The following is a 27,213-nucleotide window of genomic DNA, read 5'->3' on the forward strand; positions in this document are numbered from 1 at the left end:
ACCGCTGTCTTTACTAAAGAATCCTTGAAGAGTACTGCATGCCTGAATGGTTCTTTGCATGAAAAATGGTTCTTCAGACTGATGGAGAATGTGTTGTATATGGTTCTTTAGAGAAAATGTTTAAATAGCACCAACAAGGTTCTACTGCTGTGACAATGTCAAGCTTGTAACACTAACAGAGCCCTTTTTGGTGCCATACAGAGGCACTTACAGCACATTCTCCATCAATCTGAAGAACCATTTTGCCATGCAAAGAATCAAGAAGTGGTTCTAGGAATGCTCGAGTCATCTTAGAACCGTCGTTTTAAGGGTGAAGTATGTACATTTGCAATTTTCAGAAAAAAAACATTAAAAAAAACATATTTTAGAAAATTTTGACAATTCTGACTATAATATAGTACAGAAATTTGAAGAACCCATTCATAAGAACCCGTAACCCGTATTTCATACGGAGATTAAAGCAGACACGCCTTTCTGAGCTCATAACCGAAGGATGGGCCTTTCTTGCTTTTACTCATTCATTTACTGTGTGTTTCTTTGCGGTTGATAAATGTTCCAGTTTGTGGTGCAACACGAATCTCTGATCTGATGTTCTGGAGAGAGACGTTCTAGATCACAGTGGAGCAGTAAAGCGTCACAAGCTGCGTTCAGCCCACTCAGCAATCAAACTTTAATTGACTCTGCTGAAATCTGAATGTATTAATTCATTTTGCAGCAGTGCACCCTGAACTAATTAAGCGACAGAGGTTGTAAGCCCATTTGCTCTTATTTAATTAGACATCACACTGCCAGTGTTCTCCCGGCAAAGCTATTCCCCCTGTTGGGGCACACGTGCCATCCCACATGGTCCTCCGACTAGAGATTTGAAAATTGAAAAAAAGAAAAAAAACACAGTTTTCGGTTCCTACGGCGGTTCCTACAGTTTGCTGTACTAAGATATTACTTGTTTTTTCCACATGAGCAGAACACTAATTATAATGAAGCAGGAATGTAGGTCACCGTACTTCCTATTTACTAATGCACACGCGCTCGCGTTACCGAGACACGCAGCCCAAAGAGCAAACCGGCAAAATCTCACGTGTTTGTTGTGCAGAGATCTGTTCACTGACGAGAAGAGAGGAGAGGAGAGGAGAAGAGAAGAGAAGAGAAGAGAAGAGAAGAGAAGAGGAGAGGAGAAGAGAAGAGAAGAGAGGACAAGAGAGGGATAATGAGAGAGATAGAAAAAAAGAAAAGTGGAAAAGAAAGAGAGAGTGTGATGAGAGAGAGAGAGAGAGAGAGAGAGAGAGAGAGAGAGAAGGGAGGGAAGGGAGAAGACAAAGAGGAAGAAAAAACAGAGAAGGAGAAACAGAGATAAGAAAATAAAACATTGAAAACGAGAGAAAGAGAGAAGAAAAGGAATAACAAGGGTGAGGGTGAGAGAGAAAGAAAAGAAAAGAGCAAGAGAGAAGAGAAAAGAAGAGAGGAGAAGAGAAGAGCAGAGAACAAGAGAAGAGAAGAGAGGAGAGGAGAAGAGAGGGATAATGAGAGAAAAATGAGAAAGGAAAAAAAGAAAAGTGGAAAAGAAAGAGAGAGTGTGATGAGAGAGAGAGAGAGAGAGAAGGGAGAAGACAAAGAGGAAGAAAGAACAGAGAAGGAGAAACAGAGAAGAAAATAAACAAAACATTGAAAACGAGAGAAAGAGAGAAGAAAAGGAATAACAAGGGTGAGGGTGAGAGAGAAAGAAAAGAAAAGAGCAAGAGAGAAGAGAAAAGAGAAAAGAGAAGAGAGAAAAAAGAAATACACAGAAAGAAAAGAAAAGAGTGAGAGAGTGAGATGGAGAGAGAAGATGGAAAGAGAAGAGAAAGACAGACAAAGAAGGGAAAAAGGGAAGAGGGAAGCGCAAGAGAGAGAATAGAGAAAAAGAAGAATGCGCGAGAACCAAAAGACAGAAAAGAGAGAAAAAGATATATATATATATATAGATAGAGAGAGAGAGAGAGAGAGAGAGAGAGAGAGAGATTTTCTCCTGCACTGAGCCTCTAATAACCCTCTGATTGCAGCCCTCGGAGCCGCTGTGGCCTGTCTGTCTCTCTGTCTGTCTGTCTGTCTGTCTGTCTGTCTGTCTGTCTCTCTCTCGCCCTGCTGAGTGTGAGTGCTGCAGAATGGGGCAGTGGGAGGGACAGTAGCGAGTGTGAAAGGAAGGTGAAAGAGGAGAAAAAAGAAGGAGAAAGGAAAACTAAACCAAACAAATCCCCAGACTGCGAGGCAGAGCCCATAAATATGCCCCAAATAAAGTGCATCCAGCAGAGCAGCGCAGAAACGGGGGTCCTAACTCACTCGGGCCGGCCCCTCTGTCAGCATCCATAATGAACGACTGATAACGCTTCATGCTCTCCGCCGTCCAGGCTGTAAATTGGCAGTGGCTTCCAGAAAAAGAAGACGTTTTATCCTCTGCTTTCCTTTCGCTATTGACCGGCCAAAGAAACGTCAGCCTGCTACCTGCGCTCAGGGGTTTTTATTGGCCGGGGGGTCCGTTTCTCCGGGGCTCTTTTTTCACCAGGATGCTCAGGGAACCACAAGCACTCAGACATGTGCTGTCCAGATGAATTCTACGACCACCCAGGGACTGAAAGAGGAGCCGAAAGTGTTCAAAGCCGGATCGTAAGTGCAGGCCAAATGATTTTCAGTGCATGTCACATCAAAAGAGTTGTATATGAAACTAGCCATGCACACAAAGCACCTCCATCTCTGGGGTTAAGATGACTGCACCGAAAAAAAGCGGCGTGATCTGCTTATCTTTCGCGGCAGGGTTGACTCCACAACCTCATCACGGCTCATAAAAGCTCTTGCTTTCTTTTATCTCCATATCACTTTGGCCTGCTGTACTTCTACTTAACCTATTATTGCCTCCTCCATAGTATTTCTATGCAGTTCATTCACATGTCCAAGGCCTCACCACATCTGGCCAAACAACATTCTAATACTCTAATATTAGAAACCTCCACCTTGAACTTCCACTCCCTGGCCATTTACTGGAAACCCGTTCTTGCGCACTTATTTAATGGCCACTTTATTGGAAACCCCAACCTTGTGTGTCCACTCACTGGCCCCTTTATTGGAAACCCCAACCTTTTATGCCACTGACTGGCCACTTTACTGAAAACCCCAACCTTGTGTGTCCACTCACTGGCCCCTTTATTGGAAACCCCAACCTTTTATGCCACTAACTGGCCACTTTATTAGAAACCCCAACCTTTTATGCCACTGACTGGCCACTTTTTTTAGGAAACCCCAACTTTGTGTGTCCACTAACTGGCCACTTTATTAAAAACCCCAACCTCGTGTGTCCACTCACTGGCCACTTTATTAGAAACCCCAACCTCGTGTGTCCACTCACTGGCCACTTTATTAGAAACCCCAACCTCATGTGTCCACTCACTGGCCACTTTATTAGAAACCCCAACCTTGTGTGTCCACTAACTGGCCACTTTATTGGAAACCCCAACCTTGTGTGTCCACTAACTGGCCACTTTATTGGAAACCCCAACCTTTTATGCCACTGACTGACCACTTTTTTTAGGAAACCCCAACCTTGTGTGTCCACTCACTGGCCACATTATTGGAAACCCCAACCTTGTGTGTCCATTCCCTGGCTGCTTTATTGGAAACCCCAACCTTGTGTGTCCACTCACTGGACACTTTATTGGAAACTCCAATCTTTTATGCCACTCACTGGCCACTTTGTTGGAGACACCAACCTTGTGTGTCCACTCACTGGCCACTTTGTTAGAAATTGTCGAGTACTTAGGCACTGCTTTCAGAAACTGACCACTCATGAATGGCTAGAGGATGGCTAATATAAACTGCACACAGATGGACTACAGCCTCTAACTGTACACCATCAATGGAGGGGTTTCTGATAAAGTGGCCAGCCTAATTATTTTTTTTTTTCGATAAGATTTAAATGCTTTCCTAAAATATACCAAAGGCCCAACCTGACAAACTGATGAATAAAAGACATTCAAATGAACCGGAGTGAACGGTCCGAGTGATCTTGGCCTAGTTCTCCATGTGTTGGGATATTTTATCTAACCCCAAAGTGACGGCGGGACGGCAAAGTGACTGAGCAGAGCAGCGTATCCGCCATCTGTAACAGTAATACACACATCCTGAGTCATGCATTAGGCATTCCTCTAGTCTGCCAGACAGCTAAATGTTTAAATGCAGCTCCGCAGGGGGATGTTGAGAAGGACATTTGAGCTTAACTGAGTGGGGGAAAATATATCCACACTTGATAGCATCTTGAAAATATTGAATAGTGAAGAGGAGAATGCTGGGACTGTATTTTAAGAAGAGGAGTATCAGTGTCTCCCTCAAATAGAGGGAGGAATAGAGAAATAGAGGGAGGAAATAGAGAAACTGCTAACGTGGATATTAAGCTGAGAGTTAGGGAGGAAAATGCCACAACGTTTTGGAAGCAGAAATGATTACTGTGCTTCACAGCCTATAATTACTAGTTTAGAGGGGGAGAAAAGCCAGCCGAACGGTCATGGAATACATTACACAGACCCAAACAAAACAGTGAATTTTCCAATATGAAATGCCAAAGCCTTAATCATATTCTCTACAGTTACTGCTCACTACTGCTGCCGTTACTGAAGAGGAGAGGAGAGGAGGAGAGGAGAAGAGAGAAGAGCAAAAGGAGAAGAGAAGAGGAAAGAAGAGAAGAGCAAAAAGAGAAGAGAAGAGGAAAGAAGAGAAGAGCAAAAAAGAGAAGACGAAAGGAAAGAAGAGAAGAACAAAAAGAGAGGAGAAGAGGAGAGAAGAGGAAAGAAGAGAAGAGAAGAAAAGAGAAGACGAAAGGAAAGAAGAGAAGAGCAAAAAGAGAGGAGAAGAGGAGAGAAGAGGAAAGAAGAGAAAAGGAAAGAAGAGAAGAGAAGAAAAGAGGAGAGAAGAGAAGAGGAAAGAACGGAAGAGAAGAGAAGAGAAGAGGAAAGAACGGAAGAGAAGAAAAGAGGAGAGAAGAGCAAAGAAGAGAAAAGAAAAGAAAAGAGGAGAGAAGAGAAGAGGAAAGAAGAGAAGAGGAGAGAAGAGAAGAGCAAATAGAGAAGAGAAGAGGAGAGAAGAGAAGAGCAAAGAAGAGAAAAGAAGAAGAGAGGAGGAAAGAGGAGGAGGAAAGAAGAGAAGAGCGAAGAAGAGGAGAGAAGAGGAAAGAAGAGAAGAGGAAAGAAGAGAAGAGAAGAAAAGAGGAGAGAAGAGAAGAGGAAAGAAGAGAAGAGAAGAAAAGAGGAGAGAAAAGCAAAGAAGAGAAAAGAAAAGAAAAGAGGAGAGAAGAGAAGAGGAAAGAAGAGAAGAGGAGAGAAGAGAAGAGCAAAGAAGAGAAAAGAAGAAGAGAGGAGGAAAGAGGAGGAGGAAAGAAGAGAAGAGCGAAGAAGAGAAGAGAAGAGCAAAGAAGAGGAGAGGAAAGAAGAGAAGAGCAAAGAAGAAGAGAAGAAGAGAAGATGAAAGGACAGAAGAAAAGAGAAGAGAAGAGAAGGGAAGAGAAGAGAAGAGAAGAGAAGGGAAGAGAAGAGAAGGGAAGAGAAGAGAAGGAGATTTTGTTGTGCTCACAATAAAGGGCAATTAAAACGCTCCCTCTGGTGGTCTTTTCCAGCTGAGCCTGATTAGTGTGAGATCGCCTCAAACACAGTACAGGATCAGACTGTGAATGAATGTGTGTGTGTGTGTGTGTGTGTGTGAGTGAGACTGTCAGTGTGTGTATGAGTGTGTGTGTGCTGGCTCCGAGCGGGGGGGATTCACTTTGACTAATTTCCGTTAGCAGCAAGTGCTGTTGTGTCACTTCAGAGCTTCAGAGTGAAGGTGTTGGGAACCCACCGTTAAATAAAGCCGTGGTTAAACAGGGTCTTTAAATCAAACATGCTGGAGGGGTTAATGAGTTACGTGCTAAATTATGTAGTGACACACACACTCTCACACACACACACACTCACACACACACACACACACACACACACACACACACACACACACACACACACACACACACTCACAGTATGTGAATGCTGCTGGGCTCCACCTTCACACGAAAACACAAAGGTTCCTCAGTTCCTCTGGTTTTCTGCTGCAAAGCTCGGTTCCTGGATAGCCCCCTATAAACCCCTACAGGGGTTTCAATTACTGCCAAACTATCTAGTGAAACCCTGTACAGTATCGGGCTAGTATCAGGGTTTAGGACCAGGGTGAGGTCTAGGATTAGATTTTGAGGATTAGGACCAGGTTTATGGAAAATGACGCAGAATTAAATAGACATGTAGTTAGATGTAAATGAACTGCATTACACTACGTAGACGTTCTTCAAACTTCTCACAGTCACACCTCACCAGGAACCGTCTGTCCACTAAACCAAAGGTTGATAAAGAATAACTGTAGGGAACCAAAAGTGGACTCGCTCCAAAGAACCTCGTACTTTTAAGAGTGGATTGGTCATTTATTAAACTTTTGTTCACCAAAAAAGAAAGTTTGCATAGTGGTAATGCATATTTTACACTGACATGTTTTCCAAGTGTAAAGTCTTTGGACTCTTATGGGTGGTCTATCCCCTGGTGTATCTCATCTGCCTACCTCAGACTCTCAAACTGTACATGTCATAGCTTTTATTTCATGACATATATTGCTGTACAGCTGTACATTGGAATAGTGCAACAGTGGTGTGTATTAATGTGTATGTTGTGTGTGTGTCTATATTTAGAGTCTAAGGTGTAGATCGATGTGGTTGGAACAAAACCTCATATTTTTGGCATAAGTTCTTCTTCGTTCGGCTGCTCCCTTTAGGGGTCGCCACAGCAGATCATCTGCCTCCATCTTGCCCTATCCATTGCCTCCTCTACTTTCACACCAACCATCTCCATGTCCACCTTCACTACATCCATAAACCTTCTCTGAGGTCTACCTCTTCTCCTTCTACCCGGCAGCTCCATCTCCAACATTCTTTTACCAATATATCCACTATTCCTCCTCAACACATGTCCAAACCATCTCAACCTGGCCTCTCTGGCTTTATCTCCAAACTGCTCCACCTTCACTGTCCCTCCCTCTGATCTGCTCATTTCTAATCTTGTCCAGCCTCGTCACTCCCAACGAAGATCTCAGCATCTTCATCTCCGCCACCTCCAGCTCAGCCTCCTGTCTTTTAGACAGAGCCGCAGTCTCCAAACCAAACATCATAGCAGGACGCACTGCTGTCTTGTAAACCTTCCCTTTCACTCTTGCTGCTATCCTTCTGTCACACATCAGCCCTGACACCCGTCTCCACCCACTCCATCCTGCCTGCACCCTCTTCTTCACCTCTTTTTTTTGGCATAAGTTGGACAAAAATTCTGGTTCCATTGACTTACATGCAAAATGAGATCAGATTTTTTCCTTTTCCTGTAACGTTACCATTTTGTTCAGACAAAAGCGAAATAATTTTTTTTCTTACATTTTTTTGTAATTAGTTCTAAAAGGGGGCTACGCACCTAAGATTTTCACCTACCTCTGCACCTGTGTAAGTGTAATGTGACTATAAATGTGAATTTATTTGATTGGATTTGATTTATTACTGCTCAGTTAAGCCAATTGTTATTGTTTGGCTTTGATAGTCTAACTATTGGAGATTCTGGTGTGTTTCGTCACTCATGGTGGCGAAGAACCGCCTACTTTGACATGAAAAGGCCCTTTAACTACCATGAGAACCGGCCAATGTTTCCATGGTTTGTAGGTCAGGTGATTTATTTTAAAATGGAGCTACTACACAAGCACACCCACAGGAAACAAAGTGAATTACATGTGTAGAAAAACATGATTAGCGCAGAAAAAGATTTTATCAGAAGAAAACCTCGAACTTTACAGGAGAAGGAGAAAACCTACTCTACTTTTAATGTATGTCAATGGAACCAGACGTCTTTCCAAGTAATTTTGGGCCTCTTGTTTTGGCCCATTCATCGTGAAATTCACAAACAATGTAAAGAACAACAAGAACTTTCGAATTATGTCCAAAACAGAAAAACGACAAAAATAGAGATACGAGGTTTTGTCCCGACAGCAGCGACATACTAGCTATTCAAATATATAAAATAAAACCTATGAATAATCTTTAAGCATAACCATTGAATACCATTTCCCAATCCAGTAAATATATCTACCTAAGAAATGTTCCCTCAAAGGTTCTACAGTGGGTTTAAGGTCTGACTGTGGAGCTTAAATCAGGTCCTCCAGGTGAAAAGTTGGTATTTGTTCCTTTTCATAACCGAATGTTTTAAAACAGAGCAGTAGAGTAAAAGCCTGGAGGCGAGGCGAGGCGGGGTGTGTGGAGTCAGTCCAGCTTAGAACAGATCATCTCAGTGAATTATGGTTCAGTTATGTTCCCTGACTAAAGGCACTGAGATGGACCCTTGAGGGAACCACCCCAGTGACTGGAAGGGAACTGCCCCAGAGACAGTCTAGTACCTTTGTTTCTGAGACTGTATGTGTAGATCTGTGGAGCGACTGAGGCCAAGACTAAAACTCTGGAAAGCCAAAATAATTATTAGATCAGTGATCAAATCGGAAGTGACAGCTCTACACCAAACCCAACCCTGACCTTCCCTGACCAATCAGAACATCAGCGCTCTGGCTTTTTTACTGTTTCTATCAAAAGCTGCAGTTTTGGGTTTTTAAAAAAGGACTTTTCTTCATGCAGAGCAGCCAAATGTGCCCATAATGAGAAAATGTTCCTGTTTTCATCATCCTGGCCACGGCTGGACATCAGGACCACACTTGTTTGACAGGCTGCGTCACCTTTGTATTCCATTGTGTGACTGTTTGACCAAAACATTCTGTCTTTCTGCTCCGACAAATTCAACCAACAGCGTCCTCGAAAGTGAAAGGCATTAAGCCTCCGAGCTCCGTCACACACTAATGCTGGGGCTCGTTAACATTCCGATGCGAATCCCACTTTTTTAATGATACTTTCTCAAAGCGAGAGAGGGGGCGAGAGGCGGAGCGGGTCGGCTCTGACAGCCAAAACCAGGCAAGACAAAATTTTTACCAACAGCGAAGACTTAAGAGCTGAGAATAACCATGCGATCAGAAAAAACCTGCTCTATCTAACTAACAGGCAATTAGACCGCTGGGTGGATTGGGTTCACTTAACCAAAACACAAAATTACAGCCTTTCAAAGCACACACTGGATCTCAGACCTTAATTTTACTTGAATAAAGCATCTAGAAAACAGAAACTGGCAGCCTGTAGGAAGAGTTTGGTCAAAATCAACCCTAATGTAGATGTTTGGTGTCTGAAGTTGACTCTGGTTGTTGTTCTGGAGTTAAAATGAGGCTAAAATATGCTTATTAACGTCGTTCTAATTAGTGGTGCCGACTACGAGTCTAAATCATCAGGCACTTGCCTCAAACTGTGCTGAGCGATCTCTAACAGAGCAAGCGTTTGGTTTTAACCTGATGAAGGCAGCATATCTGCATTTAAAGCTGAGATGTACGCAATACATCTGAGGGAAAACAACCCACGAAGATGTTTATGGGCCCTTTGGAGTGGTTTTGACATTGTGACAAATAATATTAAGCAATTTTAGCAAAGCAACATTCTAAGTACCAAACTTATGAGGTCATTGGCAAAAACGATGCTGCATTTTTAACAAAAGCTGTATTTTTTAAATTTGGAATCACTCAGTTCCAGAAATCCCCAAATTTTGCAGCACACAACCAACCATGAGAGCTTTTGCGGCCTAAACCAGCCTGAATGGAACTGGTCAAATTTCACTTGACTGTATAATCATGTAGCCATTTATCAGTGACATATGAATCCCATATTGAGAAAAAATGAAATATTAACCCATCGCAGTTCTCGGAACAAAACCTCGGATGCCCAAAACAGCAACTTTACAGGAGAAGGAGAAAACCTACTTTACTTTTAATGCAAGTCAATGGAACCAGAGTTTTTTTACGAGTATTTTTGGGCCGTTTCTTTTAGTCCATTCGTCATGAAATTTACACTCAATGTAAAGAACAACATTTAGGTAGTAGCTATGTTGATTATGTGGGTCAGGCGTTTTTCCAGACTGACCATGGGAATATTTAGGTACTTTAGATGTTATATTCTTTCTAATAATTTTCACAACTGTATTATTTATTCGTATTTCAAAATACTGGTCTTGTTAAATGTCTTTATATTTTAATGAAGTCTTGTGGTTTTGAAAAAGAAAAAAAAATGCTGCAGGAAAAAAGTACCACCACTGCCCACTGGGGGGCGCGCAGACTGAAAACCACGGGTCAGAACTTGTTGCTAAAGGTCTGAAAGCTTGGCTGGAAAACTGTCGGACGACAATGATTGCGTTGGAAGCGTTGGAAGCAGAGCAGTAGAGCAGTAGAGAGGGACTACATCACTTTGGCCACAATATTATGACCAAGCAGCATTTTAACCCAGTTTGTGCTCTTTCAGAAATACCAGAAGTCTAAAATATTCCACAAGAAAATCCGAGGTGCCTGAGCACTGTTATCACTTTCATGAATTCAGTGTATGAATTCCGTGGCTATTCGTTCATGTAATATTTATCTTAATTGTCACAACCGTTTAAACCTCCACCAAGGCCCCTGGCAACGAGGCCCCTGCGAAGCGGCCCCAGAGGCCCAGCCAGTAATCTGTCCTTGGATCCAGTCATGACAACAGAACGCAGCGCAGCTAAAAACAGTGGCGGCGTCCAGAAGCTCCAGTTAGCAGCAGGCCTGTATCATACAAGCGGAAAATTGCACAAATATGATTTTTCGGCCTGCTGTTTCTTAAAGTATTTGGCTTAGCGCTCGTCTCTCTTTTCTTCATCACTATTCCATCCAGCATCGCTCTCTTTCTCTTTTTTCCCTCCACACGTTCACGTCTGCGAGTCCGGTCTCATGCACAGCTGGGCTCAAACCGGCTAAAGCAATAACGGTGATTCATGTGTGTGGAGATGTGATATATGCCCCTGTCTGCTCGCTCCCCTGCGGCTACGCCTGATATTTTCACAAGTGTCTATACAATTTGCACGATTCCGTGTGTGTGTGTGTGTGTGTGTGTGTGTGTGTGTGTGTGTGGACTCGCTGTCATTCAGCAGTGGCTTCTGAAAGGCTTTAGAAAAGATCCCGATGAAATCCCCCGGCGCTGTTTCGGTGCATGGCGGCTGGTTTTAAAGCCCTTCCTGCGCCGGTGGAGAAGAGCTTAGCGTAGCCCCGTCCAGCGGTGGTATTTCAGCACTCACTCTAGCGTGAGCCCCATTGATTACAGCTCATCCAGCACAGGAAGTGCACAGATTTATACACTAGCAGTCCAAAATTTGGACCAGAGCCTTTCGGATGGAATTTTTAAACCCTGTAAAATTCGTAGCGCAGGTTGCTAACGTAGCATGATCTCGTTCTTCCGTCTACCTCTGTCCAGTTTTTCAGAGAAGCGACCATAAACACGTTCAAAACATCAAAGGAAAGTTGATTATATTATTTATTAACATTAACATTATTATTATTTAGCAACAGAAAACCTTGGATGACCATTTTTAAGTTTTTTTTTTTTGACATAATTTGAAAACACACGTTACTATTTAAACTGAGTGTAAGTTTCATGATGAATGCGCTAAAAGAAATGACCTAAAATTACTTGGAAAAATTCTGGTTCCTTTGACTTTCATTATAATTAAAGGAGGTTTTTTCCTTCTCCTGTAAAGTGACCATTTAGGAGATACGAGGTTTTCTTCTGACCCCAGCGATATAAAAGCTTATACAGAGTAAAACTTAAATAGAGTTGAGTTTAATAGTTTGAGGTGTTTTAACAATAAATTGTATTTACCCGTCATAAAATTACCACGCATGGCTATTTGATCAGCAACGTTTGGTCGCCACTTTTCTAACATGAGAAATTCTGGATATTAATTTTATCATATGTTCAATCACAGGACCCCCATGGACCCTCACAGAGCAGGTACTGTTTGGGTGGTGGGTCATTCTCAGCACTGCAGTAACACTGATGTGGTGGTGGTGTGTTAGTGTGTGTTGTGCTGGTGCGAGTAGATCAGACACAGCAGTGCTGCTGGAGTCTTTAAACACTGTGGCCACTCACTGTCCACTCTATTAGACACTCCTACCTTGTCGGTCCACCTTGTAGGTGTAAAGTCAGAGACGACAGCTCATCTGCTGCTGCACAGTTTGTGTTGGTCATCCTCTAGTCCTTCATCAGTGGTCACAGGACGCTGCCCACAGGACGCTGCCCACAGGACGCCGCCCACAGGACGCCGCCCACAGGACGCTGCTGGCTGGATATTTTCGGTGGACTGTTCTCAGTCCAGCAGCGACACTGAGGTGTCTGATCCACTCAGACCAGCACTACACACACTAACACACCACCACCACGTCAGTGTTACTGCAGTGCTGAGAATGACCCACCACCCAAACAGTACCTGCTCTGTGAGGGTCCATGGGGGTCCTGACCACTGAAGAACAGGGTAACAGAGTATCAGAGAAACAGATGGACTACAGTCTGTAACTGTAGAACTACAGAGTGCAGCTATACAGTAAGTGGAGCTGATAAGTGTAGATACGAGGAGGTGGTTTTCAGGTTACGGCTGATGGGCGTATCTATATATTCGCTCTCACTCAACGGCTGTGAAGAAAGAACAGAAAAGCCCAGAAACCCACAGCATTCAGAGAAAAGCCTCCATCTTCAGGCCTTTTCTAATGAAAACACAGCAAAACCAGCACAGCTGAAATCTATATGTTTCCACGGCGCCCTGAGCTTCCCCGCGGACCTGCAGATAAATACGGCTCTTTACTCCAGCATTGATTGGCTGAGCTGGCAGAGAAGGTTCCTAACTCTCTCCACAGCCGCCTCCTCCTCCTCAGAACGGCTGGAACTTCTCTTTGATGGAAAAATCAGGTGCGTTTGACTCTTCATGGACGCCTCCTCTTCACCTCTGTATTTTTAGAGCTTTCTCACAGCGGGAGCTCTCCCCAGCCTGGCTGCCTGAACTTTCTTCTCATTCCACTCCTCCAACTTTCCCTCCCTTTATGTGCCATCGGAATTAGCTTAAATATGATTTCTCGATAGAAAAACAGCACATAAACGCGCCGCGAGCCTTAATTGCAAGTGGAAGCTTGGGAAACGATTTTGATTGCTGAGTTTCTGCTCGTTTCTGACCTTTACGCTTTCCTGAGGGTGGGAAGTACGGCATCGGCAGGCAATGCTGGGTAATTTTTAATGCACCTTACTTTTAATAGTCACCAATTAGGCTGTAGAGTTTGTAGTTGCTGGTCGCATCATGTGCCTTTGTCTTGCATTTAACTAATTGTTTATTAAATTCACTCCAATTTTCCTTAACCATGATCCCAATCCTGACCCAAACCTTGGTCCTTAACCCTCTACTGCACGACGTTGCCTCAAGGCAACAAACCCGTTTTCCTCACTTTACACTAACATTATACACATTTAACGACAAAGACAGGGTTAATAACGAAGGGAAGAGTTTGAGTAAGTCAATAAAAAGCATGTATCTGGCCAAACTGTCACTTAATGGACACTTTTAAACCTCCTTTTTAACATTTCTGTATCATTTTTTTGCAGATGTATGTTTGTTGCTTAGAAGCAACACTGTAGGGCGGTGGAATGGATTCAGCCAGTCATAAGCCAGATATCCCTATTTCAGGGAATACAGATCTATATCATTTCTTCCCATTGTTGCACAATGTTGCCTCAGGGTAACATACCCCAAAAGGACCCCATACACATTATTATTATTTAAATATTAGTTTGAATCTAATAATCAGGTCGATTTTACGCAAGAAAAGTGAATTGAATATATATATATATTTTTTTTTTTAAATTGCTCTCATAATGCATGCAGGAAAGGGCTCATTTTACCCTGGTCTTAATCTTAAAGTGCAAAATACCCCCTAGTATTCAGGGGGTCCCATGTTGGCTGGCTTCTCCAGCATTGCCCGGCTGCTAACTCGCTCACCATAGCAGCGCTGGTGCTTCAATGGCAGTAAAGTGTTTGTTTTATCGCCTGTTCTTCTGTAACGTCTCTGTTCTAGTGCGGTTCTGCGCTCTTCCTCACAGTAACTGATATCTTCCTCGTCTCCTCTTTGATCTTCATTGTGAGGAATGAGGAACCATCACTCTTCACTCCAAACTCTTGGGAAACTGGGCGAGTTCTCAGGTTTACAGATCTGCTGCAGTTTATTGTCAAACTTTCTTTAGAGGAATCTGGGCAAAGTTGCAGTTTCTAGATTATGAAGGACCAACTGGGTGAACCGGTCTGCTAAAGCATCACCCTGAGGCAGAGCAGAGCTGCAGCTCTAGTTAGTTAAGACCACCAAAGACAGAAGCTGATTGTGGGTGAAGCAGATAAACAATTGAGCTTCACTCAGTCTGTACTTGTGTGTCTATGTTTTTTATAACGGACAGCATAATGTCATAATTTATTCTTAAATTGTTTTTTGTTCAGGGAGCCCTAGAAATTTAAGACATTCAGGGGGTCCAAGAGGTAAATTAGGAGGTACCGGACCCCACAGGACCCCCTAACATTTGTACCTTGATCATAACCCAGACCCTGTTGAAAATCAAAGTTCAACCAGACAGTTTGTTAGGAATCGGAGCATTTGTTGATAATCGATAAAGTGCCACACACACACACACACACACACACTTTGTAAGCCGCTTCTCCCTCAGGTTGGCGGCGGGGTGCTGGAGCCTATCCCAGCGGTCATTGGGCAGAAGGCTGGACACACCTTGGACAGGTCGCCAGTCCATCGCAAGGGCCATCCAGATAAAGTGGAACTAAATAGACGTCTATAATAATGTTAAAGTTAATAGCCTGTGTTTATATTGTACAGTATTATTAGGTTTCATCATTGACGATTCTACACTATATACTTATACGTTACGTATCCGAGTCTATTAGAATGCATCATTTGTATGCAAACTATTGCGGCGCACTGCGCGATTTTGCTCTGAATTCTCCAGTGTGTTCCTGAACACAACTACAAGAAAGCAGACAGACCTAATAAATCATATAATGCATTCCAAATAAGAATACCTCATCATCTCAGATACAGCGGAGCCAGGAGAAGGAAGGTCAACACAAGTCTCAGCTACGTCTTTGACACGGTGGTTTCCGTTTCAAACTCGAATGTAACCGAGTCCTCTGGGAGTGACAAGAAGATTTCAGCAGTTCTCACCAAGCACGGATGCTGTAACGTCAACCTGAACCCTCCCGAGGAGACACGAACCTACTTATGTCAAGCTGGCACTCAAAGTTTGACGTGGAAAAACTACCCGGGTTCTTGAAAAGTGCATGCGACACGAATTCATAACCTTTAAAATGTTCGGCACGGTCACCGAGGAGCTAACGGTGATGGATATCTGGTGACTGCGGTTGCCGTAAGACATGCCATCAAAGCTTCTCTCCGAGCTGTCGTGGAGAAAAGAGCTTTTCTTTTTTCTCTTTTTTTGGGGGGGGGGTTTCTCATTACGGCCGGCACTTCCCGTGGTCAGCGATTGCGCTCGCAGGACGAAACCTGACTCCTAATTGCCATTCAATTACAGAGACTAATCGGCGGAGGTGTTTCGCAAACAAAAAATCCCCCGGCTCCTCGCAGCCGAGGAGCTGATTTGTATTCTGTGAAAGTGACTGATGCTCGTGCTGCCGCTGCTTTCGCTTTTTTGCTCCCTTCCTCTTTGAGGCCGGCATCATAAATATGCTAATGAGCCCGGCTCGGATTCACAGCGTTAGCTACAGGTGAGGGAATACGGTGGAAAACTGGCAGCCTCTGGTGCTGCTGTTGTTGTTTCTGTAGCTGCTGCTGCTTAAAGACACGTCGGGCCGGCGGAAAGCCGCTGCTAACATGGACAGCAGCCAGTAATTGACAGCGAATTCGGGGTGGAAGAAAAGCTGCTCAAAGAGAGCCGAGCACGGCCGCTGTCACAGAACCACCTGACGAAGATTCCCGACCTGTTGGCTTATCCCTGTGTTCACTGCCTTCACCATTTTGTAGCTCAGATTGTTGTGCGCATGTAGGGTACAAGTCAAAAGTTTAAGGAGCATTTTTTTGATTTTTGCTCTTACTTTTCTTTTTGCAGGAAACAAGGATGGAAAAACAACAGAAATGAGGCGCAACTCTGAGTCTCTAATTAAAATCTTGCTTCGCAGAGCGCCCCCTAGTGGCCATTCCACCAGCGGAATGAAAAATCGACGCAAATGCTTAGAATAAATATGATCAAATAACATAATCTCCCTGTAACTCTGCTAACAATTAACTGACCCGATTAAAACAGCATTTAAGTGCTTTGTTTTAATAAATGCTGAATTTATTTAACTCTCTCACCTTTGTTCAAAACCAGAGCATTTACCCCAAATATTCTCCCCAGTTCCGTCGTATCCAGTTCCACCGACTACTCAGGACTTCCCCAATCACATGATACCACCAGCACCAGGAGGGCGAAGGCAAACACAGGGCTATGAAGCTTCACCTCATCTTTTCGGACTGCTGCTAACGTGACGTCATCAGACAGCCGAACACGCTTGGAGGAGAATGCTAACCGCCAGTTCCGCCAACAGAAGCCTGGAATCCTGTTGAGTGATGGGAGGGAGATGGGGGGGTGATGTGGGGGGGTGATGGGAGGGAGATGGGGGTGTGATGTGGGGGGGTGATGGGAGGGAGATGGGGGGTGATGGGGGGAGATGGGGGGGCCATCCTACCCACCCAGAGAGAGCGAAGACAACTGTGCAGTCCCACCCATTGATTCTGAATATGATGATACACTATATTGCCAAAAGTATTCACTCAACGCTTAGATGGTTGGACGACTCGTGAGCCAAAATATCTTTATGCATTTTTTAGATCAAAACTAGACACACAAGATGCAAAACCCTTCCTTCTTTCAGTTTTACCACATTGTGTACACCACAAAAACAACAGCAAGAATGTCTACAAGCGACAAAGACATCATTTGCACCCCACAATTCAAGCAAACAGTGACAGACAGGCTACTTTCCATTTCTCAACTGGCAGCTGGAACTTGGAACAGTCTGAGCTTCTTTTGGAAATGCTAACATCATATGTGAAGAAGCAGAAAACCAACTGATCCTTCTGATGTTGTCAAAACGTTCTGATTGCTACAGTACAGCTGATCAGTCATGGTGGGAACATCAGACATGACAGTGATTGGCCAGTGAGTTTGCCTCAGAAACTGAGCAGAGGGAGAAAACAATAATGCCACATCTTCGCCATCCGAATAATCACATTCAAAGTGTAAAATATTGTCAGTTATAAAAATAATCTGATTAGTTTATTGTCTCCTGAATAAACTGCATGAATACATTGCAAATGTGAAGACCTTTAAAGCGGAAGCATCAACCAAAAAATATGCTTGAGTATTGGCATCATACCTCAAGACAGTAATAAACAGTGGTGGACAGTAACTGAGTATCTGAGTATCTGAGTAAATGTAATTGGTTTCTGTACTTTAGTATTTTTGGTGTATCTGTACTGAAGTTTCTCCGTTCTGGGCGACTTTTTCCTTTCACTCCACTACATTTCAGAGTCTAATATCGACTTTTTCCTCCTACATTTTGAGAAATCTGTCGTTCCTTTTGGTTTCTGTGTGTATAAAAACGTAACATGTCAAAACGAAAGAAGCGCAAAGCCAGAGCACCAATCAGGGCCCAGCGGTCACTTTGTTTAGAGCTGGTTTTGACCTGTTGGTCATACCGACCCAGTGCAGCACGCGGTTCAACGTCAGCGCAGCAGCGTAAAACTTTGGGAGAGTCTGTTCAACATAAATGATGAACTAACCTAACTTTGTGTAAATAGAGCTCAATATAGAAATATGTCCACATATGCAGTCGAGACTGACGCGGCTTTTTTCTGAATTTCTACAAACACCAGTTCATTTTATAGTAAATGAGTTTGGGCTGGTTTATGTTTATGAACAGACGCCTACAGATCAACATAGTAAAGGAGCTCATCTGTGATCCTGAGTTTAAAGCCAGTTTTTATTCAACTTAAACTTGGAACTAAGTTGTAAATAAATCTGAAACTGAAACTTTGCTTGTGTGTAAAAAGTGATTTCAGAGCCACTCGGTTCTCCCTGATGGAAACTGTTTACCTTCAGTGTTTTGTGCTTCTGATCATTTTAATAGACGTCAGCGTCACTAATTAATGACCTTCTATTAAAAGACTGGTTTACCAAGAGAGACGCTGGAGGACTTTCACCTGAAATGAGTTCATGAAGCCAGTCTGGTTATAAAAATGATAACAGGACATCAGAGCCAGAATTACTCTTTTAGTACTTTTACTTTATACTTAAGTACATTTGAAGGGAAATACTTTAGTACTTTTACTCCAGTGGAGGTCTAAAGGGAGGAACTTCTACTTTTACTGGAGGAATATTGGGTGTTTCTACTTCACCCATGACTGATAGGTAAATATTTCAGTCCTCACAAGAAAAAATTACATAATTATGGGCAACTCCTTTTTAAATTGATGCAAATTGTAGTGTGGCAACAAATGGGCAAGCACACCATGTTATACCAGTACAGTCTTGGGCAAGACTCCCAACTTTACATTCACCTACATATGTGGCATGATTAACGGTTATGCTCTGGAGAAGTACAAATTATATCAGTGTAAATGCCAGTTCAGTGAGAAGAAACTGGAGACAAGAAGAAAGAAAAAAATCTGGATTTTTAGATTTTTATCAAGGTCTTTAACTTTGAAAATATAAGTTAAAACAATCCAGAACAGCACCTTTACGTATGCACAATAACAGAGCACAGTTTTTAAGATCAGCAGTAATTTTTATTTTATTTTTTTATCATAGGGCTGCTCTGTGTTAATTCTTTGAGCATATTTATCTTCAACACTCAGCTTCTTGTTCATCAGAGCATCGTTCTTGGTATGAAAAGCAGGTTTTAAACAATGATTTTCACAGCAAGCCTTTCTTAAAGTCACTTATTGGCCCAAAGGTGCTTTAAACACCTGGAAGGTTTGAGTGCTGACATCACAACTAGTAGGCCTTTGGCTTCATTTCCAAGGTAGAACTTTTGGCAGCCCGTTTCTTCAGTTTTGCGATTTTTTGGGAAAGATGAAGGGCAAAAACCATCGAAACACCTTTCAGTTTAATCTGTTGAGATGTCGCAGATCAAGAAATGAAGCTAGTCACAGAATTTCTGAAAAGCAGTGTCCGTAGATATTCCACGCGCAATGTAAATCATGTTCTTTGTGTTGTATCCTTGTAATTCTGCCCTATCCTGGTTCTAAGTTCCCCCCTGCCATGTAACCCTAGCGTCCCTAGTGCCTGCACCTTTTGTATTCCAAGTCGCTTTCCTGGTTTGACCTTGTTTGCTTTTTGTAGCGGGGTAATCGAGTTTGGCTTGCCCTATATCGTTTATGGCTATATGTGCTTCGGCCTCTGCTTCGGATATGGATAATGATGTCTATATTTGCCCCAATAAACCGATAAAATATGTTACAACATGCTTTATTTATTTTTTGGAACGACATACATCAATATATTTTATCAAGGACCTCCAAGCTGCTTCACTGATGTTATTTCAGAAGAGGTGCTGCCTCTCTCTCTCTCTCTCTCTCTCTCTGCCTCTCTCTCTCTCTCCTGCCCTTGGATAATAGCAATGCCCTCAGTATCACTTTCCTGTTGCCCACAGCGCTCAGCAGTGAGCTTATGTTACCTGCAGCTGAGTGAAAGCTGTACCTGGCCGATCGAATGTGGGCGTGAGACGGAGGAGAGAAACAGAAAAGCTATATCTGCCTCACAAAGTACAGCCCAGTAACTCCTTTAGGCAGTAGAAACACAAATAAACACAAATAGAGTGTCCACTCAAAATTCCATGTGACGTTGAACAACCACTGGTTTATAAAGAACCACCGTTAATGTGCACCACTGTTAATGTTCACCACTGTTAATGTGCACCACTGTTAATGTACACCACTGTTAATGTTCACCACTGTTAATGTTCACCACTGTTAATGTGCACCACTGTTAATGTGCACCACTGTTAATGTTCACCACTGTTAATGTTCACCACTGTTAATGTGCACCACTGTTAATGTGCACCACCGTTAATGTACACCACCGTTAATGTGCACCACTGTTAATATTCACCACTGTTAATGTGCACCACTGTTAATGTTCACCACCGTTAATGTTCACCACCCTTAATGTTCACCACTGTTAATGTTCACATCTGTTAATGTTCACCACTGTTAATGTACACCACTGTTAATGTGCACCACTGTTAATGTTCACCACCATTAATGTGCACCACCATTAATGTGCACCACCGTTAATGTTCCCCACCCTTAATGTTCACCACTGTCAATGTACACCACTGTTAATGTTCACCACTGTTAATGTTCACCACCGTTAGCCTGGCACTGACTTAACACTGCATATCCAATAGAACGCCAGCAGAAACCAGCACTACTGTACTGTAGTGTAGTGTAGTGATACAGAGTGAAGGGTTCTAGTGCTTGACCTTAGAACCTGTGAGGGAACAAATTATAATGACAGCACTCGACTATCTCACCCCTCCCTCTCCAGGCCTTCACTCCACAGTGACATCACTTTACCCTCTTCAAGCTGGGACTCCTTTGGCACTGTCAGTATAAAATGTTATTAACACTACTTATAATGCATTATATCAACAATTCATGACATATAATAAACATGGCTATAAAGTCCACTTCATTCTTTTTTTCAAATATTTATAATCACGTTTATAATGCCTTATGAATGCATTAGAACGTGATAAATGTGTTTGTAGATGCTTACAAATGTGACATTCACAGAAAGTGTTACCGAAATTCCTTCTTAAGAACGGTTGGTGAACGAGGCCCAGAGTAAAGAGTTTAAGAGTAACGAATGGGCTGATTAACTTTATTCACACGGTATTAGATCTTATATTGTGATATATTTGTGAAATATTGTAATATTGATTTTAAAATTCTGTACATTTTGGAGCCTCTTCTTAATGCAGCACTGCAACAGCGAAGATGAGTGTAACTCGTTTGTTTGTGTGGCTGAGACTGAAAGAATGAACTCTGGAAAGCCATTAAAAAGCTTAGGCATAATTATGAACTACAAGGACCTGATTTTGCTCTTGCCTGCATATGGTAATATTTCTCATTACTCATCTGTGGCCCTGCATCGCCTCACTGTTTATGCATGCAGGCACCAAGGCAGGAGTATTAATAACAATAAAGATCCTTCAAGCCAGCGTGATATTTGCTGCTTTTTTTATATTTAATTTACAATAAATATTTTATTTATTTTCCGTGGGAACCCGCACGCTGAAAGCACACAAATTCTTTTGGGCAAAACGGCATCAGCACAAACGTGAAACGTGCACATTTTTGGTGGGAAAGAAACTGAGTTAATGATAATTTGTTCAAACATAAAATCTCTTGTTCACGTCCCTCGATTTGCCTTTAATGATGAGCGGAGATTTAAAAGCAAATAGAGGAATATTTGAAAGCAATTACTGGGGAAATGAGATTTAAAAAAAGAAAGAAAGAAAGAACAAAAACGCTCAGCTTACGGATCCAGTCATTAAGTCTAATCATTACACTTAATAGAGGGAGAAAAAACAATGAATAAAAAAAAAAAAAAAATGTCGATAATCAAAGGAACGTTCCTGGTTTCTATCTTCCAGGATGTCGTTTAACAAACGCAATCATTTCAGATTCCTCTGTTTCTTCCTTTCTCTTATATTTCTCTTCTGTTTTTTTCCCCCCACATCAATAACATCATAATTATGTCTTGGGTTATTACGCTATTCTAATTACCACTCCAGAGCTTTGCTGTATATCCAAGAATGTTAATGACTGGGTTATAAAAACACTCGTCGAAGACATCTGCATCTCTGCGAGCTTTTCAATCACCCGCAAGACGTTTCATCCATAATTAAAATGTACGAGGTTAATAAAAGGCCCGTGTCTTGTCTTTTGTCCCGGCGAATATTTCTGTCACTCCGGAGGAAGCGCCGGGATATTTTTCCTTTTTAAGCAGCTACGTTACAAAGCTCTGAATGACGTTCAGCTGCCAAAAGCCATTCAACCCCCAGCACCCCCCCCTAAAAAAACCTTTTCATTTCCTGGAAAACGGAGGAGTAGCTGGGGTTTTCAGACAGGCCGGTCCTGAAGGAGGACGCAGGAAGCTGCAGCGTCTGGAATTGATTTGAGGGAAAGGAAAAATAAAATGCTTGGGATTCTTAAGGTTAGGGGACACAAGACAAACGGCTGAAGAGCCTGAGGACCCGCCGGGAGGGCAAAGGAACCGAAAACCGCACTCTTACAAACAAAGCCGCGGAAAAAAGCGGTTCTAGGGAGACGCTTTTGGTCCCTAAAATGATTTAAACCAAATGATCTTTAAGGAATTTTGTAAACAACTTCAGCGAGAATGAAGAATCTAACAAAGTTCCTGCACTAGTCAAAGATTCCTCTTAGAACCACGCATCCATGCCAGGAACCACTTAGGAACTTTTATTTTTAGTACAAACATGAGTAAAAGTACCGTCCACTCAAATACAATAAAAGTGCCAAAAAGAGGCCAGGCAGAGCCACGCTGGATCCCCCGGAGAACCTTTCAGTTGATGGTCCTTCAGAGAACCAGTTTTGAAAATGAGACGTGCGAGTGGGAAGAATCCACCGTAAAAGCTTCTACGCTGATATGTTCTAGAACCATGTATCCAAGCCAAGAACCACTTTTAGATGTCTCTCTCTTGGCAAAAGAAATCCAACAGTGGTTCTTGGCTTGGTGATGTGTGATTTTAAAGAACCTCTTTCAACTTTAAAAGAACCCAAGGTTCTAGGAAGGACCCATGAATTGATATAGGATTTCTATTTCATGGAAATGTTTTAATATTTCTCACAATCACAAATCTCTTTTTCAGACACGGTTCTTTTGGGAACCAAACATGCTTCCTCTGTGGTGCAACTCAAAGAACCCTCTGTGGAACTTCAGATTGGTGGAGATTGGTGGTTCTGTGTAGAACCGTTTTTAAAGAGTGTAGTTCACTAAATTAATAGCAACAATAGAAGAACCCTTTTTGGTGCTGCACATATAAACCCTGATCAAAAAAGGTTCTACATAGAACCATATGCAAATATGCAACATCAGTCTGAAGAACCATTGTACCATGCAAAGAACCCTTATGTATGCAAATGGCTCTTTGAGGGTTCATGTTTTATAAAGAACCCTGTACAGTTTCTAAGCTATGAAGGACCAACTGGGTGAGCCAGTCTGCTACAGCGCCACCCTGAGGCAGAGAAGCACTGCGGCTCTAGATAGTCAAGACCACCAAAGACAGAAGCTGCCAAACATTGAGCTTCACCGACTCTATTTGTTTCCATACGTTTCCATAACAGACAGCATGACGGCTTAATACGTTTATTTTTAGGGACCCCCAGAATTTTGATTGAGACTTTCAGGGGGTTTAAAGGTTGATTAGGTGGTCTAGGACCCCCCAGGACCCCCTGTGTTCTGTACCTCGGATTTATGCGATATAACAAAAAGAAAAAGCTGTTTTCACAAATTCTTTTGGGCAAAACGATATCAGGACGGATGGGAAACGTGCACATTTTTGATGGGAAAGAAACTGAGTTAATGATAATTTGTTCAAGCATAAAATCTCTTGTTCACGTCCCTCGATTTGCCTTTAATGATGAGCGGAGATTTAAAGGCAAATAAAGGAATATTTGAAAGCAATTACTGGGGAAATGAGATAAAAAAAAGAAGGAAAATGCTCAGCTTAAGGATCCAGTCATTAAGTCGAATCATTACACTTAATAGAAGGAGAAAAAACAATGAATAAAACAGAAATAAAACTAAAATAAAAACGTTTATTTTTAGGGACCCCCAGAATTTTGATTGTGAGATTTTCAGGAGGTCCAGTGATTGATTACCAGGTCTTGGATGCCCCCAGGACCCCCTGTAATATTTTACACCTTGGAATTATATGATAAAATAAAAAGAAAAGGCTGTTTTTACAGTTTAGTATCAACTGCATGGACTGAGGAGGGAACATGATTTGTTTTGAAATAAATCTTTTTCATTAAGAAATGTTTGAGCCTTTTAAATAACTTGCAGAACTGTAGAGGAACGTTTTAGTCCAAACACCGTCGACCAGCACAGCGACTGATGTTTTTAGACCCCATTCTTCACTTTTTAGATCTTTTTGGTCCAAAATAAAGTGCGAAAGCTCCAAAAGTGAGAGGAGTGATGGACAGTGAAGCAGAACGGGAGCGGAACCAGCACAACAGACTGAAATTAAACCCAAATAAAAAGAGAATTAGTAAATATTAATGACTAAAACGGAACGGAGGCAATCTAGACCCCTTCAGTCACCAGCAGACGCGAGGTAAAGGATCATTTAAGCTCAAATCTATCAGAACCGAACGAATGAATTGGGACGAATCGCTCAGTTCCAGGCTTGTGAGCTTTGGTGAAAAAGTCGACGTGGACAGTTTGAAGTTCGGCCCAGAAAAATAGAGTTTTGGGCTGAAAAGCGGCGATCAAAGCTCCCGATTTTCAACTCGGCCCACAATGGGGCCCTAAATATACTTCAGCCAATCTCGCCGCTGAGCTTCAGGCTGGATTTTTGGGTTTTTTCTTCACTCTTTTTAGAGCATTTGCATCTGTGAGCCGCTGCCTCGCCGGAGCTAGATGACTGACAGCTTTATTGTTCGACCGTTTTTGTCAAAGAGATGATTGAAGACCGAACGATGCGGCGATAATCGTCATTTCATTCTCAGGACCCTTTAAAGGCAAAGCCGTCCCTCAGAGGAAGAGGTTAATTCACTGAGTCGGTAAACAGAGAGAGTAAACCCTGAAAGCACTCAGAGTGGACGAGCGACTGAAACCGATAAGGCCGGTGGATCCGCTGCGACGGGAACAGAGCAGAGCTGCGGCGCATTGAGGAGGAATTTTCTGGAAATGAAAGGAAATAAATATAATGGACTCGTCCTGATCAGCGCACTGTGGAGAGAGAGAGATGCAGCAGGCAGGACTCTCTCTCCCTCTCTGTCTGTCTCTCTCGCTCTCCCTCTCTGTCTGTCTCTCCCTCTCTCCCTCTCTGTCTGTCTCTCTCTCTCTCTCTCCCTCTCTGTCTGTCTCTCTCTCTCTCCCTCTCTGTCTGTCTCTCTCTCTCTCCCTCTCTGTCTCTCTCTCTCTCTCCCTCTCTGTCTGTCTCTCTCGCTCTCCCTCTCTGTCTGTCTCTCTCTCTCTCTCCCTCTCTGTCTGTCTCTCTCGCTCTCCCTCTCTGTCTGTCTCTCTCTCTCTCTCCTCTCTGTCTGTCTCTCTCTCTCTCTCTCCCTCTCTGTCTGTCTCTCTCTCTCTCCCTCTCTGTCTGTCTCTCTCTCTCTCCTCTCTGTCTGTCTCTCCCTCTCTCCCTCTCTGTCTGTCTCTCCCTCTCTGTCTGTCTCTCTCTCTCTCTCTCTCCCTCTCTGTCTGTCTCTCCCTCTCTCCCTCTCTGTCTGTCTCTCCCTCTCTCCCTCTCTGTCTGTCTCTCTCTCTCTCCCTCTCTGTCTGTCTCTCCCTCTCTCCCTCTCTGTCTGTCTCTCTCTCTCTCTCTCCCTCTCTGTCTGTCTCTCTCTCTCTCCCTCTCTGTCTGTCTCTCTCTCTCTCTCCCTCTCTGTCTGTCTCTCTCTCTCTCCCTCTCTGTCTGTCTCTCCCTCTCTCCCTCTCTGTCTGTCTCTCTCTCTCTCCCTCTCTGTCTGTCTCTCTCTCTCTCCCTCTCTGTCTGTCTCTCTCTCTCCCTCTCTGTCTGTCTCTCTCTCTCTCCCTCTCTGTCTGTCTCTCCCTCTCTCCCTCTCTGTCTCTCTCTCTCTCTCTCTCCCTCTCTGTCTGTCTCTCTCTCTCTCTCCCTCTCTGTCTGTCTCTCTCTCTCTCCCTCTCTGTCTGTCTCTCTCTCTCTCCCTCTCTGTCTGTCTCTCCCTCTCTCCCTCTCTGTCTGTCTCTCTCTCTCTCCCTTTCTCTCTGTCTCTCTCTCTCTCTGTCTCTCTCTGTCTGTCTCTCTCTCTCTCCCTTTCTCTCTGTCTCTCTCTCTCTGTCTCTCTTTGTCTGTCTTTCTCTCTCTCTCTCTCTCTCTCCCTTTCTGTCTCCCTCTCCATATCTGTCTCTCTCTGTCTCTCTGTGTCTGTCTTTCTCTCTCTCTCTCTCTCTTTCTGTCTCCCTCCCTCTCTTGCTCTCTCCCCATCTTCCTCTCTTTCTCTCTCTCTCCCTCTCTGTCTCCCTCCCTCTCCATATCTCTCCCTCTCTCCCCTTCTCCATATCTTTCCCTATCTGTCTCCCTCTCTCTCCCTCTCCCTCTCTCTCTCCTTCCATCTCTATCTCTTCATTTTCTCTTTCTCTCTACCCCACTCTTTCTTTCTTTTCCCTCTCTGTTCTTGCTCTGCTCGCTCTCCTTTTCTTTCTTTCTTTCTTTCTTTCTTACTCTCCCTTTCCTCTCTCCTTCTCTCTCTCTCTCCCTCTCCTCTATCTCTCTTTCTCCCCCATTCCTCCCTCTCTCTCTCTCTCTTTCTCTCTCTGTCTCTGTCTCTCTCCTCCCTCCCTCTCTCTCCCTCTCCTGCTCTGTAGTGGAGGTTCTGAGAGTTTTGCCGTGGGGTCTCACGCTCTATCGAGACGTGTCATCGGAGAAACTCTGCCTTTTAATCTGACTGAGCAGCAGCTTCACAGGGAGAAACAAAACTCGAGCGAAGCTCTTATTTCATAGTCACTGAGCCGATCTCGTTGTTGGGCAGGTGCAGCGGACCTGAAACTGTCTCCATGGCTGTTAAACAAACACAGAAGACGTCGGGGTGATGAGCAGGAAGGAGGAGAGGCGGCAGAGTAAACACGCCGAGCAAAGAGAGACGAACGGAAAAGCACACAAGAGAGTCAGAGGCCATGGCACTGCCTCCATTTCCCTTATCAGCCTCGAAGACGTCAACCACAGAGGCCCTGAACCTTGAACATCACAGACGTGTGGAAAACATCACTCCTCGGAGACAAAACGTCCCAAACCAGATCTCCATCAATAAAATCAGTCTAATCAATACAGTGTCCTGTTCTGCTATTAGGGATAGAGCTGCCCACTGCGCTGGGCAAGTGTGCTCACTGCCTCTAGTGTGTGTGCTCACTAGTGTGTGTGTGATGTTTGTCTGCTCAGATGGGTTAAATCCGGAGGT

The 27,213-nt window shown here is 43.4% G+C and overlaps 1 protein-coding gene across 3 annotated transcripts in view; it reads right to left on the bottom strand.

The window, feature by feature from the left end:
• cdh11 (cadherin 11, type 2, OB-cadherin (osteoblast)) overlaps nt 1-27,213 on the bottom strand; it is a 129,454-nt gene that overhangs the window by 44,494 nt on the left and 57,747 nt on the right. The window lies entirely within an intron of this gene.

Source organism: Pygocentrus nattereri, chromosome 25 (genome assembly GCF_015220715.1).
Source record: "Pygocentrus nattereri isolate fPygNat1 chromosome 25, fPygNat1.pri, whole genome shotgun sequence".
NCBI classification, from domain to species: domain Eukaryota; kingdom Metazoa; phylum Chordata; class Actinopteri; order Characiformes; family Serrasalmidae; genus Pygocentrus; species Pygocentrus nattereri.